The following is a 19,392-nucleotide window of genomic DNA, read 5'->3' on the forward strand; positions in this document are numbered from 1 at the left end:
TCTTTTTCGCTCCCCTCTGTTCATCCTCTCGCTGCCCCTTTCTCAAAACCGAAAACTATCATTTCATCTCTTCGGCGCCCTCTCTCTCAAAACCGAACCCTATAATTTCCTCTCAGGGCTCCCTCTCTTATTACCCTATTATTTCACTCTCTCCCCGCCCCTTCTCTCAAAATCGAAGCCCTATTCACCCTCCGAACCAGAATTTGAATTTCAGAAACCGATTTATCAGGGTGATTTTTTAGGGTTTTTGTTAATTGAATATAATTACTGTATTGATTTTTTTTTTTGTGATTTGCTATTTAATTTGCTGTATTGATTTTTTTTGTGATTTACAGTTTAATTACTGTATTGATTTTTTGTGATTTACTGTTTAATTATTGTATTGATTTTTTGTGATTCACTGTTTACTGTCAATTGCAGATAAATTAAAATTATTGTAAAGTTTAACTTTAGTTTATGGATTTTTTGTATAATTTGCTGTATTTTAGTTTATGGATTCCTATGCCATTGAATATTGTATTTTCTGAAGTTGTTAGTTTAATTTTCTGATTTATGAAGTTGCTGTTTACTTGAGATAAGATTTGTAGTTGCTAGTTGTTGAATAAATTTGAAGTGTCATGGAATGATCATGCCATGTGGTGAGGAGCTTTGGGTGTTATAAATATCCACCACAATGGTTTTTTTGTTTTGTTTATGTTTTCTTATGTTTGCCCTAGTTACTAGGATGGGTCCAGTTCAAACTAGGCTAAGTTGCCTGTACGGGCGTCCATTCGCCAACGAAACCCGACCCCCATCACTGACGAGGTACGGTTCGTAGTAACTGCGAAGTCATATGAGGCTCTACCAGTTCGGTGAATTTGGACTTAGGTGTGTTTTTGTATTGTTAGGACTAGTTATCTGTTATAAAATTAGTTGGATTATTTTTTAAATGTTGAAGTTCTATGGAATTATTTTTTTGTCTATGTTTTATTGAGTTTCCATGTGTCCCTCGGGATGGGTAGAGAGTCTGATTAAGAGTAGGTTGGGTCCAATTCAAACTAGGTTGAGTCGCCTGCATGGGCGTCCATTAGCCAACGAAACCCGACCCCCGTCACTGACTAGGTATGGTTCGTAGTGACTACGAAGTCATATGGGGAACATTTTGTTCCCAACCTTGATGCTCTTATGCCTGTCTCTTGGTGAAAATTTTCAATCATAGAAGTTATCCAACTTTATTGGATACATTGAGCTGAGTTATTTTTCTCCAAACAAGTGCCTAGTGAGAAGAGTTCCATCCATCTTGGTTAATGGACCTGGCAAAATTAGAAGAAGGCGAAAAAGGTATGAGTGTAATTGGTGGAAAAACTTGAAGAAGGCCAAACTTAGAAATGGAAAGTAGCAAATGATTGAGCAGATGGAAGAGGGTATTCATGTATATTGGCTTTACAATCAGCTAATTGTTAGAACTTGGATGCCCACAACTATTACTTCATCCAAATGAAGTCAAAATGATAATGGAAATCCTAATGTCAGCAATGTTTTAAAACCTTGTTTCAAGAAAATTTTCTCATCATAATAACCTTATACAAATTATTTAAGTCTTGGATAAACTCTTCCGAATGCATTTTTATAATGTTTATTCCTGCAATTAATGTTGACTTGAATTGTAGTTGACATGCTTGATATTGGGTCTTCTATGGAAGGAATTATGAGCTGCATAACATTCAACAATATTGCCTTGTAATTCTAGGTCATCCGTGGCTTGTCGGGTTTCAAGTCGGGGATGGCTTTTCCCAAACCCGACCCGAACTCAATCCATAGACGAGACAGAGAAATTAAACGGGGTTGAGATGGGTCGGATTTACGGTAACAGGGTAGGGACTGGTTGGGTTTACGGGAATAGGGTGGGGACTAGTCGGGTTTATGGCAACGAGGCGGGGAGGGGGTTGCAAGGAAGGTTATCGGGTTGGGCCGGGTTTATGGAATCTGGATGCCACGATGGATATTTAATCTAGTGGTAGCTGATCTTTCATTTCTGGTTCGACTCTTACTTATCTTTAGGTCCATTATCATAATATGTTTCACCCACAATGTTGATGTTGGATGCAGGGCCCTCTTTCATGCTCTTTTCCAATTGAGAACCGAATAAATCCAGTCACCATGAGGGCACTGAAGACCCACTTATATCTTCCATTTGTAAAAAGAATTTCTGATTTTCATTTGCTGCTGTTGTTGGCTAAGTTTCCGGATGTCAATTCTGATGTACCTGCATTGGCGGAGTGTGTGCAAGTTCAAACTCCTGTTCCAGTTCCAGAGGGATACCAGCTCTTAATTGAATCACTGGCCAATACTTCCTAAGAGTGGCTTTCTATAGCTGTGTTGTTTTGATGGAACTGGATTACAGAAATTTCATTCACCCTCTCTAGCAGTCGTGGAGAAGAGACTAAATTTGTCTGATGGTTGCAAGGGGGCATTACAGATGTATCTGTCAATTTGGGCGTTTATTCATGTTTTTAGTTTGAGGATAAAATAAAACCAATGAAGATTGTAGAATTTCTATTAAAAATTTGGAGAAGGTATTTTGAAAACTCAAAGCCCATTGTGCATTGGATCGAGTGACATGGTTTTGGTGCATTAACTTTCTTCAACAAAGGTTCATTGCCAACTAAATTGTACACATCGTAAGTAAAAAAAGTTTGATATCCTCCTGTTGAACTTGTATTTTATACTTTTGAGGGCAGTTTTTGCCTCCTGTATTCTTTCTTTCCCTAGGTCATGATTGCAAGGGCCTCTCTTGTTTGTCCCAAAATATTGAACACGGTTGCAGCTATATGAGATGGTGTTAGGCCGGCCTCTGCCATCTGATCACCCGGTGATCCATGGTCAATATACTTATCAGGTAAAACCAATGGTCTCCACTGCATGGGGGAGCCACATTGTTAGTAGACATCAAGTACAAAGAGAAATATTGCATTGCATAGGAAGAATATGGGCATATTACCTTTACAGAACCATCAAGAGCCATGAACTGAACAACATGGGAACCAAACCCACCAATGGATCCTTCTTCTACAGTAATCAAAACCTCATGTGATTTAGCTAAGCTGCGAACAAGAGCTTGATCTAATGGCTTGCAGAAGCGTGCATCTGCAACTGTGATTTGTAAACCATGTTGTTTAACAAGAGATGCAGCAGTCAAACAATTTTGCACTGCTGTTCCATAGCCCAAAAGAGCCACTCGTTCACCCTCTATCAAAATTCTCCCTCTCCCAACCTGTTGCAGATTCTATATTAGATGACACTAAGACGTACAAAACTAAAAATGTTACATGAGAAGTACAAGAAAAAGCTTTCACCTCTAAGGGAATTCCCTTGTTTCCTGGAGGCAATTCGACTCCTACCCCGTTCCCTCTTGGATATCTGAAGCATGAAGGTCTGTCATTAATGGCAATAGCAGTAGCGACCATGTGAAATAACTTTGCTTCATCTGAAGGAGCCATAACCACCATGTTTGGCAAGCAAGCCATGTAAGTGACATCAAATGAACCTGAATGAGTAGGCCCATCAGCTCCAACCAGGCCAGCTCTATCCATCGCAAATCTTACAGGCAATTTTTGCAAATCTACGTCATGAATGACCTGTAATTTGTAATGCAGATTTTGTTAATTGCTATATGGGTTAACAAATAAAAACGGGAACAGTCTCATGCTCTTGCCTGATCATATGCACGCCGCAGAAAAGAAAAAGTAGATTGCACAGACGGGTTTAAGTCCTTCACAGGCTAAACCTGCAGCAAAGGTGACAGCATGCTGCTCTGCAATGCCAACATCGAAGCAGCGAGATGGAAAACGGTGGAGAAAATGATTCATCCCTGTTCCCCCTCCCATTGCTGCATGGATTGCAACTATGTCTTTGTCTATCTCTGCTTCAGCAATCAAAGCCTCAGCAAAATAGTTGGTGTAAGACAGAGTTGGTGTCTTGGATTTGAACTGCTTTCCTGTAGCAGGATCGAATTTTGTGACACCTATGTAAATGTTGGGCAAAACCATTGGACAAGTTAAGAAAGATCATCTTAAAAAATTTTGAAACATTAAAATTTCAATCATGCCCAGTTACCATGGTACTTGTCATCGGCTTTCTCTGCATATGGATATCCCCGGCCCTTTTCAGTCACCACATGGATGAGGACTGGACCCGTTGTTTTGGTACTCTTCACTTCACTCAGAATTGCAACAAGATCATCTATGTTATGGCCATCCACTGGACCTATGTAGTAGAGTCCAAGCTCTTCAAAGAGGGTCGAACCGGACCCACTTACCATCCCACGAGCATATTCATCAACTTTGGAAGCAAAGTTATGCATTGGGCCACCGATTTGTTTTGTAACACCCTGCAGCATTTTGTGACATGCTGAATAAAGAACAATTGCAGGAAAATATAACATAAGAAGTATAATATGACATCACAGTGCAGACTTATTACTGTTAACACATGATTGTTCAGAACATTTGGTTTTCCTTCATCAGAAGACTAACCTTAGCAACTTCCCTTAGTTCTCTAAGAGGTCTACTTGACTGTAGCCGACTTAGAGCACTGCTCAGAGCCCCAACTGGTGGGATAGGTCCATCAAGACTCGCAGTGGGCAATGAAACCTGCTTATTGTCATTGAGGATCACAATCATATTAGAGTCCAAATATCCTGCATTGTTCATAGCTTCATAAGCCTGCCCAGCAGTCATGGCTCCATCACCTATGACAGCAACCACATGATTCTTCCTACCCTTTAAGTCCCTTCCCACGGCCATTCCTGATAATCAGATACACACTATTAAAGAAAAGAAGGAAAAAATGCAAAGTAAACAGAACTCTGACATTGATAATGGATTTGTAGATAGCTTTTTACATAGTGATTAAGTTAATAATAAGATGGTCTCATGACTAGGTTCTCTAGTTTGAACAGTGAAACTTCAGAAGTGAAAGCCAGAATATATGTTGGTCATGATAACAACCAGAATGATTGACGTCCAGATTGAACAATTCCCACCTAAGCCTGCTGAGATAGTGGTTGAACTATGACCAGTGCCAAAGCAATCATATTCACTCTCTGAACGTTTTGTGAATCCAGCTAAACCATTCGTCTGTCTTATTGTTGACATCTTATCACGTCTTCCGGTAAGAATTTTGTGAGGGTATGACTGCAAGACCAACAATCAATCAGCATCCCCAACTATCCAGTGACATAAGGTGAGACACCTCTTGGCACAGTTTTAAAAGTGATATACTCATCATATACCTAAAGTAAGAAAAATACCTGGTGACCAACATCCCAAATAATCTTGTCCTGTGGTGTGTTGAAAACATAGTGAAGAGCCACAGTTAACTCAACTACACCAAGGCTTGAACCTAGACGACCTCCTGTTTTAGAAACACTGAAGATGACATCTGACCGAAGCTCACTGGAAAGTTGTTTTAGCTCCTGCTTGAAAATTGAAGTTTGAATTTCCCTTTTTGTGGATAGAACTAATAATAAAAAGGACATCCAAGCAACAAAAATAAAGAGTTCAATTACTCAGCATTAGAAGAACAGGCAGGATCCAGAAGTACGAGAAAATACTAAGTCCTTTCGAGTTTAAAAAATGGAAATTCAGTTTGCTTGTTTAACCTCCTGCACAATACTCGGTGATAATACAGAAAACAGGTGGTTTCCTGCAAGCAGCAACCAACTGCATAGGACCAAAGGCAACCACAAAAGAAACACCAAATAAATTTTATTGTCGAGCATAACTGCATATAAGAATTTTGGTCAAGTGAAAATACAACATAACAGCTTTAAATTGGCATTAAATTTCTCTTTCATGATACTCAAATCCAGAGAACATGAAAACATCTTGGTTGAAAAGAAAAACAGAAAAAGAGATAATACAGCATTCTTCTTCAAAAATTCACACAGGCAAAAAGATGCTATCGGCATGCAGCATAGAGCTAGCAAGTTAAGTTCATTAGCGCATAACCACCAAAAGCTTAAAAGAGAGCAAAGCAAATTGAGATTTAATCTATAAAGCTATAGAAGAGTCAGACAAGTTAGTAGAGCAATGAATCACCTTTATGACCTTTATCCCACCCTAATGAAATTTCACTGAAATCAAAACGTTTCAAACAGGAGACCAGATCTCAAACTTTTATGTGCCCTATTGGAGAATACAATCACGAGCTTTTAGGAAACTAAATGGGAATTTGAAACAAATTAGTCACGAATCATATCGGAAAGGTCTTCTACCAAACTCTTACCTGTTGGACAAGTTCTACAAACGAATCCGGAGGACTCATCTGATCCAAGCTTTTGATTGATTATTTCCAGATGGGGAAATCAAATCTTGAACCTACATGGAACGAGGAAAAATAAACCTTAATGCATTCAACTAAGTACTCTATATGTTGAAATGAAACAAAAAATACAGAGGAAACGATAGAATCGTCACCAGTCTTTACACGAATGGTGAATCTATAAGAAAACTCAACCACTGACGTGCCCTCATCTTCAAACAAGGGCTTTACCAAATGAGCACAAACTACAACTTCCACTAAGAACGGCTACAAAATATAAAATTTTAAAATGACTAATTAATACATATAGAATACATAAAAATAAAAGACAATTATCAATAGTAATACTTAAATTTCACGAGTAATGAAAATATTCACCTTGGATTGCTACTTCTTGGAGCGTTAACTGGCGGGTTTCGACATGTTCTAGAGTTATGCCCCGAGTGTTTACATCTACCACAAACATAGGTGCCATGTTCTCCTTTATCCATTTCTGTACTTATACGAACTGAACGTGGACGACCTGGTTGTTTCCTTGCAAGAGGTGGAACAACTCGCACACCCGTATTAGGCCAATAGAGTTTATCTTTAGGAGGATAGAATCCCATTGCATATGTTCTTCTATATGCCTCTGTTGTATACCAATGACCACACAATTGATTGAAATCATAATTGATTTTTCTACACACTGCAATGGCATGGGTACAAGGATTTTTTTCCATTTGAAAATGGGTGCATGTACATGTCATATTCACCAAATCTACCTGATACGCCATTCCATCATCCATAGTGATTTCATACATACTATTCTGATACCGACGTACATGACATACTCTTGCTTTATTCATCTTATTTTTTAGAGAAGCATCAACAGAGGGAGTACAGAACGATGTCATCTTTCCTGCAAATTCATGTCTTTTCACAAAAAATTTATTCAATCTATAAAAGGTTGATGCCACCAATGCCTGAATTGGAAGACTTCTAGCACCTTTCAGAACATTATTAAAGCACTTAGACATATTGGTGGTCAACACACCAAAGCGAGCATTGCCATCGTGTGCCAATGACCAAAACTCAGGACTCAATTGTCCTTCTGTCAATAATTCTTTCGCTCTCTCACTTTGTTGTTCAATCAACTGCATCGTATGATCAAAATCAGTAATATTTGTCTTCCTTGCTGCAGACCATATGAGAGCACTCAATGTTTCATTTTTGAACGTCTTCTTGAAATTGGCAACTAAATGACGTAAACAATAACGATGATAACATTCTGAATGTGGAAATTGTGTCTGGACCGCCCCTATTAAACCCTTTTGACAATCTGAAATCAGAGTGAATGGTTTTGTTCCTTTAATAACAAAACGACCTAAATAAGCTAAAAACCATTCCCAAGTGTCTTGATTTTCTATTTCAACAATAGCAAAAGCTAGAGGAAAAATACCATCGTTCCCATCAAGAGTAGTAGCAATCAACAGAGTTTCAGGATACTTCCCATATAAATGTGTTCCATCAACACTAATAAGGGGTCTACAGTATTGGAATCCTACAATGGATGGCCCAAAAGCCCAAAAAACACGCTTAAACATCCTTTCATGGCCAAATTCCTCACAACACAGTACATATTCATTAGCTGGATTCGCCTCTTTTATTGCATCTAAAAACCGTGGCAAAAGATTAAATGATTCATCCCAATCACCATAAATTGCTTTTATAGCCTTACATTTTGCTCTCCATGTTTTCCCATACTTGACAGAGATATGATATTTATCTTTGATGATCAGCTGTATATCATTAGGACACAAAGTAAAATTCGCCCTCACTGTTGGCATAATGACTTTACAAATGAAAGATGATGTACACACTTTATTGTTGTAACGAATGATTCTATTAACACATGTGTGATCTCCACCATACTTTCTTATCTTAAATTGACGAATCCTTCGATCACATGATGCAAAAACACTCCAAGGGCATCCATCTACACAATATTTAATTTTATAATCATAACTGCTAGACCTCAATGTCTCATACTCAACATGTCTTTCATCCGAGTATTTTCTCAAAAAATGCATCATTTGGGTCTTATCCTCAAATATTTGACCTATACTGATATTATTTGATGTTGAGTCTAAAATATTTATTATTCTGAAATTATCTTTGATACATCTAGTATTAAGCTCCCAGGAATCTTCATATATATCCGGGTACCCAATTGCATCTGTTGTTTCAACTCTGTTACTATGAACTCCAGCTTCAAATATCTCATCCCCTTCCCCTTCAATATCTTCTAAACCAATATCACTATCATGACTAATACTATCACTATCATCACTAAAACTATCACTCTCATCATTAGTAACAACCCTGAATAAACACAACAATAGACATAAAAATCTGAGTAGGGATAACATAAATTTTACACATTTAACAACGAAAGGGTAAAAAAATTACATGGGAGAAGATGTTCCACACTCGGATAGTGATGCAATAGACAAGGGGTTCAAAAACCCCACTTCACGCCCTTCTGTATTACACCTATATAGATAATAGTTTGTACTTAAAAACGAGTCATGTAAACTTAACGATTCATATCATAAATATACGAACATAAATACTTACTCCTGTGTACAAGGTAATTCTTGTTCTTGGGGATAGGATGTTTTACCAAGAAAGTTTTGATTGCTCGTACCTTCCCTTCCATGGGCTCTTTGTCTTAAGACTTTTTCTAAGAATATTTCAACCATAGATCGATTATTTGAAGCCATCACAAATAATTGAGTCAAATCGTAATCATTTTGCACATGTAAGATAACAAAAACCCCATCAGAAAATGGAATTTTGGCCTTAATAAACACTTGATGAGTATCACCATCCCACCCCGTGAGTTCGTACATCATTACTAAGAACTCGCTAAACTTAGTCGAAACCGCAATCATTATCATTCCTGATTGACCTCCATCATAACTATCAAAATATCCAGACTTCTCCTTCAACTTTCCATTGTATCGACAGAAGAACCCAACCACTGACGCCATATAATCTATAAAAAATACATACATTAGTAAGAGTTTATTTATACAAAAAATTATCTAAGTTCTAATTTTTATGACTAGTCCTAACAATGCAAAAACACACATAAGTCCAAATTCACCGAACACCCCTGGTAGAGCCCCATATGACTTCGCAGTCACTACAAACCGTACCTCGTCAGTGATGGGGGTCGGGTTTCGTTGGCTAATGGACGCCCGTGCAGGCAACTCAGCCTAGTTTGAATTGGACCCAACCTACTCTTAATCAGACTCTCTACACATCCCTAGGAACACATGGAAACTCAATAAAACATAGACAAAAAAATAATTCCATAGAACTTCAAAATTATTCAACATTTAAAAAAATAATCCAACTAATTCTATAACAGATAACTATTCCTAACAATGCAAAAACACACCTAAGTCCAAATTCACCGAACACCCCTGGTAGAGCACCATATGACTTCGCAGTCACTACGAACCGTACCTCGTCAGTGATGGGGGTCGGGTTTCGTTGGCTAATGGACGCCCGTACAGGTGACTCAGCCTAGTTTGAACTGGACCCAACCTACTCTTAATCAGAATTTGTACTCATCCTAATAACTAGGGCAAACATAAGAAAACATAAACAAAACAAAAAAAACCTTGTGGTGGATATTTATAACACCCAAAGCTCCTCACCACATGGCATGATCATTCCATGACACTTCAAATTTATTCAACAACTAGCAACTACAAATCTTATCTTAAGTCAACAACAACTTCATAAATCCGAAAATTAAGCGAAATTAACTAAAATTAAACTAACAACTTCAGAAAATACAATATTCAATGGCATAGGAATCCATAAACTAAAATACAGCAAATTATACAAAAAATCCATAAACTACAAGTTAAACTTTACAATAATTTTAATTTATCTGCAATTGACAGTAAACAGTGAATCACAAAAAATCAATACAATAATTAAACAGTAAATCATAGAAAATCAATACAGTAATTAAACAGTAAATCACAAAAAAAATCAATACAGTAATTAAACAGTAAATCACAAAAAAAAATCAATACAGTAATTAGACACAGTAATTATATTCAATTAACAAAAACCCTAAAAAATCACCCTGGTAAATCGGTTTTTGAAATTCAAATTCTGGTTTGGAGGGTGAATAGGGCTTCGGTTTTGAGCGAAGGGGCAGCGAGAGAGTGAAATAATAGGGTAATAAGAGAGGGGGCCCTGAGAGAAAATTATAGGGTTCGGTTTTGAAAGAGAGGGTGCCGAAGAGATGAAATGATAGTTTTCGGTTTTGAGAAAGGGGCGACGAGAGGATGAACAGAGGGGAGCGAAAAAGAATAATGAGAGATGAGGTTGAGACGAAGAGAAAGCGATTGAGGGGGGGGGGGGGGGAGTAGGGGTGGCATCGAGCCGAGCCGAGCCCGAACCTGCCTATGTTCGAGTCGAGCTTGATTTAAATATTTCGAGCCGAGCTTCGAGTCGAGCCTCGTCTCGAGCCTAAAATTGTTATCGAGCTCGAGCCCAACGAGTTCGAACTTCGAGCCGAGCTCGTGCCTCAACATACATTTCAAACTTTTCAAAAAATATATATCGAATAAAATGTATATAAAATTATGCATACATTTTATATAAAATTGGGCATGACCTCTACATAAAATTGGGCATAACTTATATATATAATATGTGTATAAGATTGGGCATAACCTCTACTTAAAATTGAGCATAATCTATATATATAATACTTGTATAAAATTCGGCATGACCTTTACTTAAAATTGGGCATAATCAATATACATAATACCTGCATAAACACTCCATAAACACTCCATAAAATTGTTTATACATTCCATAAACACTTCATGAAATTGTTTATACACTCCATAAAATAATCTAAACACTCCATACACTGCATAACATTATAAATAAACTCCATACAATAATCAAACACAACAAAATTAAATAAAATATCACTATCAATTTACAATCACCCAAATAAAAACTATAAATTCTTTAAATAAAATCATATTACTATTACATACTTACTAGAAAATTACAAGAAATATTTTAAATTTTTCTTAGGAAAATTAAATGGACCTCTTATTGCCTTTTCTAAGGAAATAAATAAAAATTAATAATTAATCTAATATATTATACTACTTATCGATAAAATTTTAATCACATAAAATGTCAAACATAAAATTACTATGAAAATTGCCTCATGCTCAAAGTATTATATCATCAACTGTCAAATACTTATTCAAAATTTTTCTATATGGTTTTCTAAACCATCTTGGCAAGAAAATCTTACTTGAAAAATTATAGGATTTTTTAAAAAGAATTTATAATTAGAAAAATATTTTGAAAAAATTCGAGGCACTAATGGTCCCTATATTTCTATTAAAAATGTTTTTTCAATATTTATTGAAAAGAGTTTTTTTTCCTTGTTTATGATCTCGCACGTAGGGGTGGCTTTGAATAAATTATATATAAAATTATGCATACATTTTTAAAAAATATAATGATAGGGGAGGTTCAGGATTGAATTTCAATAATGGATTAAAATGCACCAATATTAATATTTTTTACTCCAATTGTTGTCTAGCTTGTTTTGTAATTTTTGAATTTGGCCATAATTTATTATGGCCTCCTTAGTGCCCCTAGATAAAAATTTATATTCTAGGAAAAACTAAAAATATTTTTCCTATGATACATATTCCCAAAAAAACCTTTAAATAAAATCTTATTACTATTAGTGACTTATTAGAAAATTATAGGAAATATTTTAAAATTTTCTTAGGAAAGTTAAATGGACCTTTTATTGTCTCTTCTAGGGAAATAAATAAAAATTAATAATCAATCTAATATATTATTATACTTATCGATAAATTTTTAATTAAATAAAATATCAAACACAAAATTGCAATGAAAATTATTTCATGCTAAAAGTATTACAGCATCAACTGTTAAATACTTATTAAAAAATTTTCTATACAGTTTTCTACCCCATCTTGGTACAAAAAATCTTACTTTGAAAATTATATGATTTTTAATAAAAAATTTAATTAGAAAAGTGTTTAAAAAAACATGAGACACTAATAGTTTATATAAAATTATTTCTATAAAATTTATTTTTAATTTTTTCCAGAGGAAAAAGTTTTTTTTTTTATTTTATGATCTCGCACGTGCGAAATCGCCCGTGCGAGATCATCTTCTCGCGAGGAAGGGGGAGATTATTTCTCCCCTGTTCTAGTTTTCCGCCGAGACGACCCCGAGGGAAGGGGCTTACGACGCCGGGGAGGATTTATCGTCGGAGATGACGGCCACGACGGAGTTGGCGGCGACGGAATCGGCGGTGACGGAAGCGGCGGCGACGGAAACAGAGGCGACGGCGAGGAGAGGAAGAAATCGAGCGGACGGACACAGAGGCGGCCGGCGGGCAGCTGCGACAGCAATATAGAGGCCGGAGAACAGCTACAACGGCGGTAGAGGCGGCGGCAACAACCGATGGGAGGGGTCGGCGGTGACGAGGGGGGAGGAAAAATTTCCCCCCCCCCTCGCTCTCGCTCCCGCTCCCGCTCCCCCGCTCGCTCGCGATCCTGTACCGATTCATGCCGATCCAACTCATTTCGAACCGGCTCGCGAGCCAACGAACCGAACCTAGCTTCGGTCGAGCTCGGCTCGTTAAGGTAAACGAGCCGATTTCGGTGTTCAAGTTCGGCTCGAGCTCGAAAAATGACGAATCGAACCGAGCCGATACCGAGCCGGCTCGCGAACCGGCTCGGCTCGAAGCCACCCCTAGGGGCGAGAGGAGACGCGAGGGGAAAGAAAGATCGAGGAAGAGAGATTTTTGAGAAATACACATAAGTGAGTACGTGGCATGAAATGTATTTGATTTTTTTATTTTAAATAATAAATTATTTAATATTTTTTTTAATGACGCGGTAACTTATGTGGCAGATGATGTGGTCAAATAGTGATGTGACAGACAATGTGTCGATCTAAGTTTATTGCCCTGATGACATGGTGACACATAAACAGCCAAAGCTTACGTGTCGTTTTTTACTGTACACCTAGGCATTTGACTGGTCAAAGTTGGGTAATTTTAAAAATATTTTTATGCCATCGGTGTTTTTTAAAATAATTTATTTTAAATAAGTATTTTAGGGAAATTCCCTTCCTACAATTATTCCTCAATGTCACATTCAAATAACTGAACCAGGGTGGTGGGGGGATTAGTTTTTACGTAAAAAATATTGACGACCCATATAATATTATTTTTTCCATGTTTCAATTGCACACAGTGTCTTTCACTCACACACGTTGGATATGCCAATTTTCCGTACATACCTTATAACCACAACTCTTTCACCAAAGGGCATAAATAAACATCATTATCGTTGTCAATAAACTTCGGCACCTCATCATAAAATAATGATATTTCATACATTTTCATGGGGGTAGATTTTACGACATCAACAACACAAGTCATATGTTGTGACATTTACTAATATTGTCAAAATGGATTAAAAACCATTGCTTGTAAGGCCTAGACGTACATTTCCTAAGTTCATGGCAAACCATGCACATCATGTCCTTGGTTGTATCATTCGATGTAAACAACGCTAAAGTCATGGTTTGAGAGGAAAATAACATATGACCTTCAATGGGACTAGCTTCAGTTTGTCACTTGACCATATGTACCTAGCTCATGACATTGTAGACACTTGGGGGGGGGGAGAGGGATTAGTCCCCCAAATAGATTTTTCAAGTTAAAGTTCATGTCTAACATGAAGATCATGTCAGTCATTTACATGAAGATCATCTTCGCACTTGCGGGGGGGGGTTAGTGCACATGACTCAGGACATGATATTCAAGCGCATTACGCAGTTCATGTCCTGATGTCGTTGGGGGGCGCCGAAATTCAAGTCATGTACATGAATATACATGAACCAAGAGTTCATGTGTAAAGAGTAACGGGCGGAAAGTGCTTTCCGCCCGATTTTGAGAATTATCCACTTGATTCTCTCGCGCGGGCTCTCTCTGGCTCGACCGTCTCTGTTTTTTTTTATTTCGATTGTTTCATTCCCGCACACAGCGACTCTCGTTCCCGCAGCCCTCTGTCGTCTCCGTGAAGCCCGAGCTCTCTGCTCGTTCTCTCGTCTCCGCCGTCGCTCTCCGGTCTCCCTCTCTACTACCTCCGTCTCTCGCTGCGAGCGTCCTTCCGGCATCCTTCTCCCTCTCGAACTCGTTCTCCCTCTGAACCTCTCGCTCGTTTCTCCCTCTCTCTTATCCCTCTCGGTCTCCCTCTCTTCTCTCTGTCTCTTCTCCCTCTTTTCCCCATTGCGGCATCTCACTCCCTTCTCCCTCTCGCTCATATCTTTTCCCCCAAAATTCCCTCCGATTTCCTGCGATTTCCCCTAATTCAGTTTTGGTTTTCTTCGATTTTGACATTGGGCTTCGATTTCTAAATTTCTACTTTGATTCAGCATCGATTTTCCCGGTTCGGCTTTGATTTCAGTCGTCGGCTTCGATTTTCCCCAAATTTCAGAAGGTATGACTAAACCCTATTTTTTTTTTCTGATTAAATGAGTGTTGTATTTGATTTAATTTTAGTTCCAGTGTCTAATTTGGGGTTATTTGTGCATAATTGTGGGATTTAGTGTTACGGATTAGGGTATAAATTTTTTATTAGGGTTAGGGTTTAGTGTTTTTAGGGTTTGGTGCTTTGTATTTAGGGGTTAAGTTTTTAGGGTTAAGGATTTATGGTATTGTTAGGGTTTAGGTTTTTTTTTCAATTTTTTTTCAGCTAAGGTTTAATGGGTGATAGGGTTTAGGGTTTGGGGCTTTTAGGGTTGTTAAGATCTAGGGTTTTTTGTTTAACTTCTGGAATTAGGGTTTGGGTATAGGGTTTAGGAGGTTTTGGAGTTATGGGGTCTAGGGTTAGGCTTTAGGAGGTTTGGGAGGTATGGGGTCTAGGGTTAGGGTTTAGGAGGTTTTGGAGGTATGGGGTTAGGGTTTAGGAGGTTTTGGAGCTATGGGTCTAGGGTTAGGGTTTAGGAGGTTTTGGAGCTATGGGGTCTAGGGTTAGGGTTTAGGAGGTTTTGGAGCTATGGGGTCTAGGGTTAGGGTTTAGGGTCTAGGGTTTTTAAGGTTCTCAATTACGGTTTACGATGTTTAGTCCAATTCAAACAAGGTTGAGTCGCCTACACGGGCGTCCATTAGCCAACGAAACCCGACCCCCATCACTGACGAGGTATAGTTCGTAGGTACTGTGAAGTCATATGGGGCTCTACCAGGGGTGTTCGGTGAATTTGGACTTGATGTGTGTGTGTGTGTGTGTGTGTGTGTGTGTGTGTGTGTTTGCATTGTTTTGCATCTCAAATGGAAATAGTTGATTAGTTTTGAAATGTTTTAGAATGTTGTTTAAAATTTTTGAAGTGCTATGGAATGTTTTTGCCATGTGGTGAGGAGATTCGGGTGTTATAAATATCCACCACATGGTATTTTCTTATTTGTGGTTTTTGTTTCGTGACGGGTAATGGTAGTCTGATAAAGTTTTTTCCATGAGGACAATCTCGGATTTAGATTAAAAATGGTTGCAAGAAAACAACCAAGTGGTCGACCATATGACTTTTGGAGCTTTGAAGAAGACAACAAAATGCTCGATCTTTTAGTCGAGCAGGTATATATGGGGAACAAGTTGCCCAATGGTGTTTGGAAGCACGAGGTATATACGGAATGTGTCAGTAAGTTCAATGAAGACGTTGTCAATAAAAAAACTATTGAGCAGCTTAAGAATCGAACAAGATCATGGAAGAAAATATACCAAACGGTAATGAGTTGTCTCAACACTAGTGGGTTCGGTTGGGATGCAACCACACAACGAGTTACTGCATGTCATTCTGTATGGCAAGACTACATTAAGGTCAGTAAATCATGATATATTGTAAAACAGTTTGTATTGTTTCGCATTACTAAGAATGATGTTTTATTCTTGTAGGAGCATAAAGAGGCTGAGAAGTATAGACAATAAGGTTGCCCCGTTTACGACAAATTGGCTATTGTAGTCGGAAACACAATAGCCGTAGGGAATGGTAGTACAACTCCTATAGATCTGTGTGATGAAATTATCCATGATGAGTCGGCTCCTATCCCGATGGATGAGCTCGACAATGTTGACATAATTATGGGAACTCCACCGCAATTCAATAGTGGAAATGATTCGAGAGCGGATCAATCTTGTGGAACTAAAGGGCCATCTTCACGTCGTCGTAGAAAGATAAGCGAATTGCCCACTGAAGACAATAGACAATTAATTGATGTAGTTGGCCAGATCGCTGATGCTATGAAATGTGTTATGGAGTATAAGGAACGCGATGTCGAACAACTTTGGGTCAATGCCCTCATGGAAATTCCGGACCTGTCAGAGGCACTGAAGTATGGCGCTCCTGAATGGATAAATACGCCACGTAAGAAGACACCCTGTTTTCAAATATGACAGTGGCAGAGCGGGTTAAGTGGCTTAATTATTGTGCAAACAAGTAATTGTAATGCGTTTTAAGTACAATATCTTTTTTGAGAAGATTGTTATGTATTAAAGACGATGTTTGAATTATAACGTTGCTAGACTTATCAGTACGGTTAAAGTTTCTATTTTATATGTTTGTTGTCTTAATATATTATGTGGATAATATGGTGGATGAGTATTGATGTGAATATGATTATTGAGTTTGGATGAATAGGTTATGATTAAAGATTAACTATTATTTTTGTTTATGACTATTTAGAAGTTTAAATTTGCAGTTTCTCATGGATATTATGACAGAAGAAGATATGGATGTAATTATGATTGGATTGGCATGTATGATTGTCGTCATAGTAAAATACTATATATGCCCTAACAACAGAGGTGTACCACGTTCTTATAGGATGAATGGTCCGTTGTATTTGCAAAAGGCCTTAGACAAATCTCCTGTTAAATTTCGAAAAGTTTACAGGATGAATCAAATTGTATTTCACAAATTGGCAACAATACTTAATACCAGAGGGTTTTTATCAGCGACAAAGACCATCTCAGTGGAAGAACAACTTGCCTATTTCCTCCTAACTGTTGGTCAACAACAAGCCTATAGTGTCACAGCAGAGATGTTTGATAGATCGAATTGATCCATAAGTAAATATTTCAACAAGGTGTTGGATGCTATCCTCAAACTTCACTCTGATTATATCAAACAGCCTTCAGAACGCACACACTCGAGGATTTTAAACAATTCAATGTTTTATCCATACTTCAAGGTAACATCACTTGCCCTCTATTTAGATTACTATACAAATTTAGTCAATACTAATGGCCCCGCTTATATAATTAGGATTGTATTGGGGCTATTGATGGAAATCATATCAAAGCAAACATCTCGTTTGAAGAACAACCAAGGTTCTGGAACAGAAAGGTTATCTCTCACAAAATGTGATGGCAGCATGTACATTCGACATGCAATTCACTTATGTACTAGCTGGATGGGAGGGATCAGCAGCTGATTCTCGTGTACTGAAGGACGCATTGACTCGCCAAAATAGACTATTTGTACCTGAAGGTAAATAATATATTTTATGCAGTAATATTTTATCTATTTTATCTTTAATTATTTAATGTAGAAAATATTTGGTATTGTAGGTAAATATTATCTAGTCGATGCTGGTTATTCAATTGTACAAGGATTTTTGGCTCCATATCGAGGAACTCGATATCATTTGCAAGAATTTGGAGATAATATTCCTAAGAATGAAAAAGAATTATTCAATCGAAGACACTCGTCTTTGCGAAATACTATTGAGAGAACTTTTGGTGCTTTAAAAGCTCGATTTCAAATATTGAAAGGCACTCCTCCATTTTCTTTTAAGGTGCAGACAAAAATTGTCATTGCTTGTTGCATATTGCACAATTATATACGTACAGAGGATTACAATGATATATTTGATTTGGAAGATGATGATTCGGATGATAAGTTTGGTGGAGGAGGTGATGGGGTTCAATTACGTGCAACGGACGATACAGACAGCGATGATAACGATGGTCTTGTGGAAGAGGATACCCAAGTAACAAGCTTTCGGAGGCAGCGTGCATTAGAATCCACAAGAGCCGCACAATTTCGAGATGACATAGCGACTTGCATGTGGAATGATAACTGATGAGTGTATCTTTTATTGTATTTGAACATGTGTTGTTCTTATGTACTAAACTTGTAATTTGATGATTTTAATGCTAATCACGAATTGCTTATTACAATAAAACTCTATTACATTACTAATAAAGTTGTATATTTATTTATATATTATATTTATTAAATTTTATTACTATATTAAACTAGATATTTAAGTCTGATAAATAAAATATAATTACAATATGTATTTGATCAATTGATTAATTTTAATTTTTTGGAAATATATTATCAATTAATACTACGCATATTTCGTTTTTAATAAAATAATTCTTTATTTACTCATTATATTTATTTTTTATGTATTGTATTATATTAGTGATTTAATAGTGGTAATATTACGTACAAATATATAGTGTATTAAAGTTATGATTAAATCAATTTTTCCTCTTAAAACATTCCATTTTAGGCTATATTATAATTAATCATGTGCGTATTTCATTGCTTCACGTAATTACTGTATTAATGCACAATAACATATCTAATTTAATTAATAAATATATTAATATATTTTAATTATACATTAAATAAGTTACTCGTGTAGTAATAATGATGGTTTTACCCAATTTGGGGTTCGAGGATTATGTTGTAATTATAAGTGTACTGTACAGGTTTAGGGATTCTCTTATTTTTTATGTTTTTCTAATTAGTGGGCACTATTCACTGGAAACTGTTTTCCTGTACATGAAGGCGTCAACACTAACACAAATTCTTACCTGATCTTCATGTACATGACATGACATGATCTTCATGTTGGACATGACTTGATCTTCAAGAATCCACTTTGGGACACTAACCCCTCCTTGGTGTTAGTGTTGACGACTTCAT

This window comes from Aristolochia californica, unplaced genomic scaffold (genome assembly GCF_029961685.1).
Source record: "Aristolochia californica isolate CCGP_79_NKW_82.1479 unplaced genomic scaffold, dmAriCali1.0.hap1 SCAF_4, whole genome shotgun sequence".
Lineage (NCBI taxonomy): Eukaryota > Viridiplantae > Streptophyta > Magnoliopsida > Piperales > Aristolochiaceae > Aristolochia > Aristolochia californica.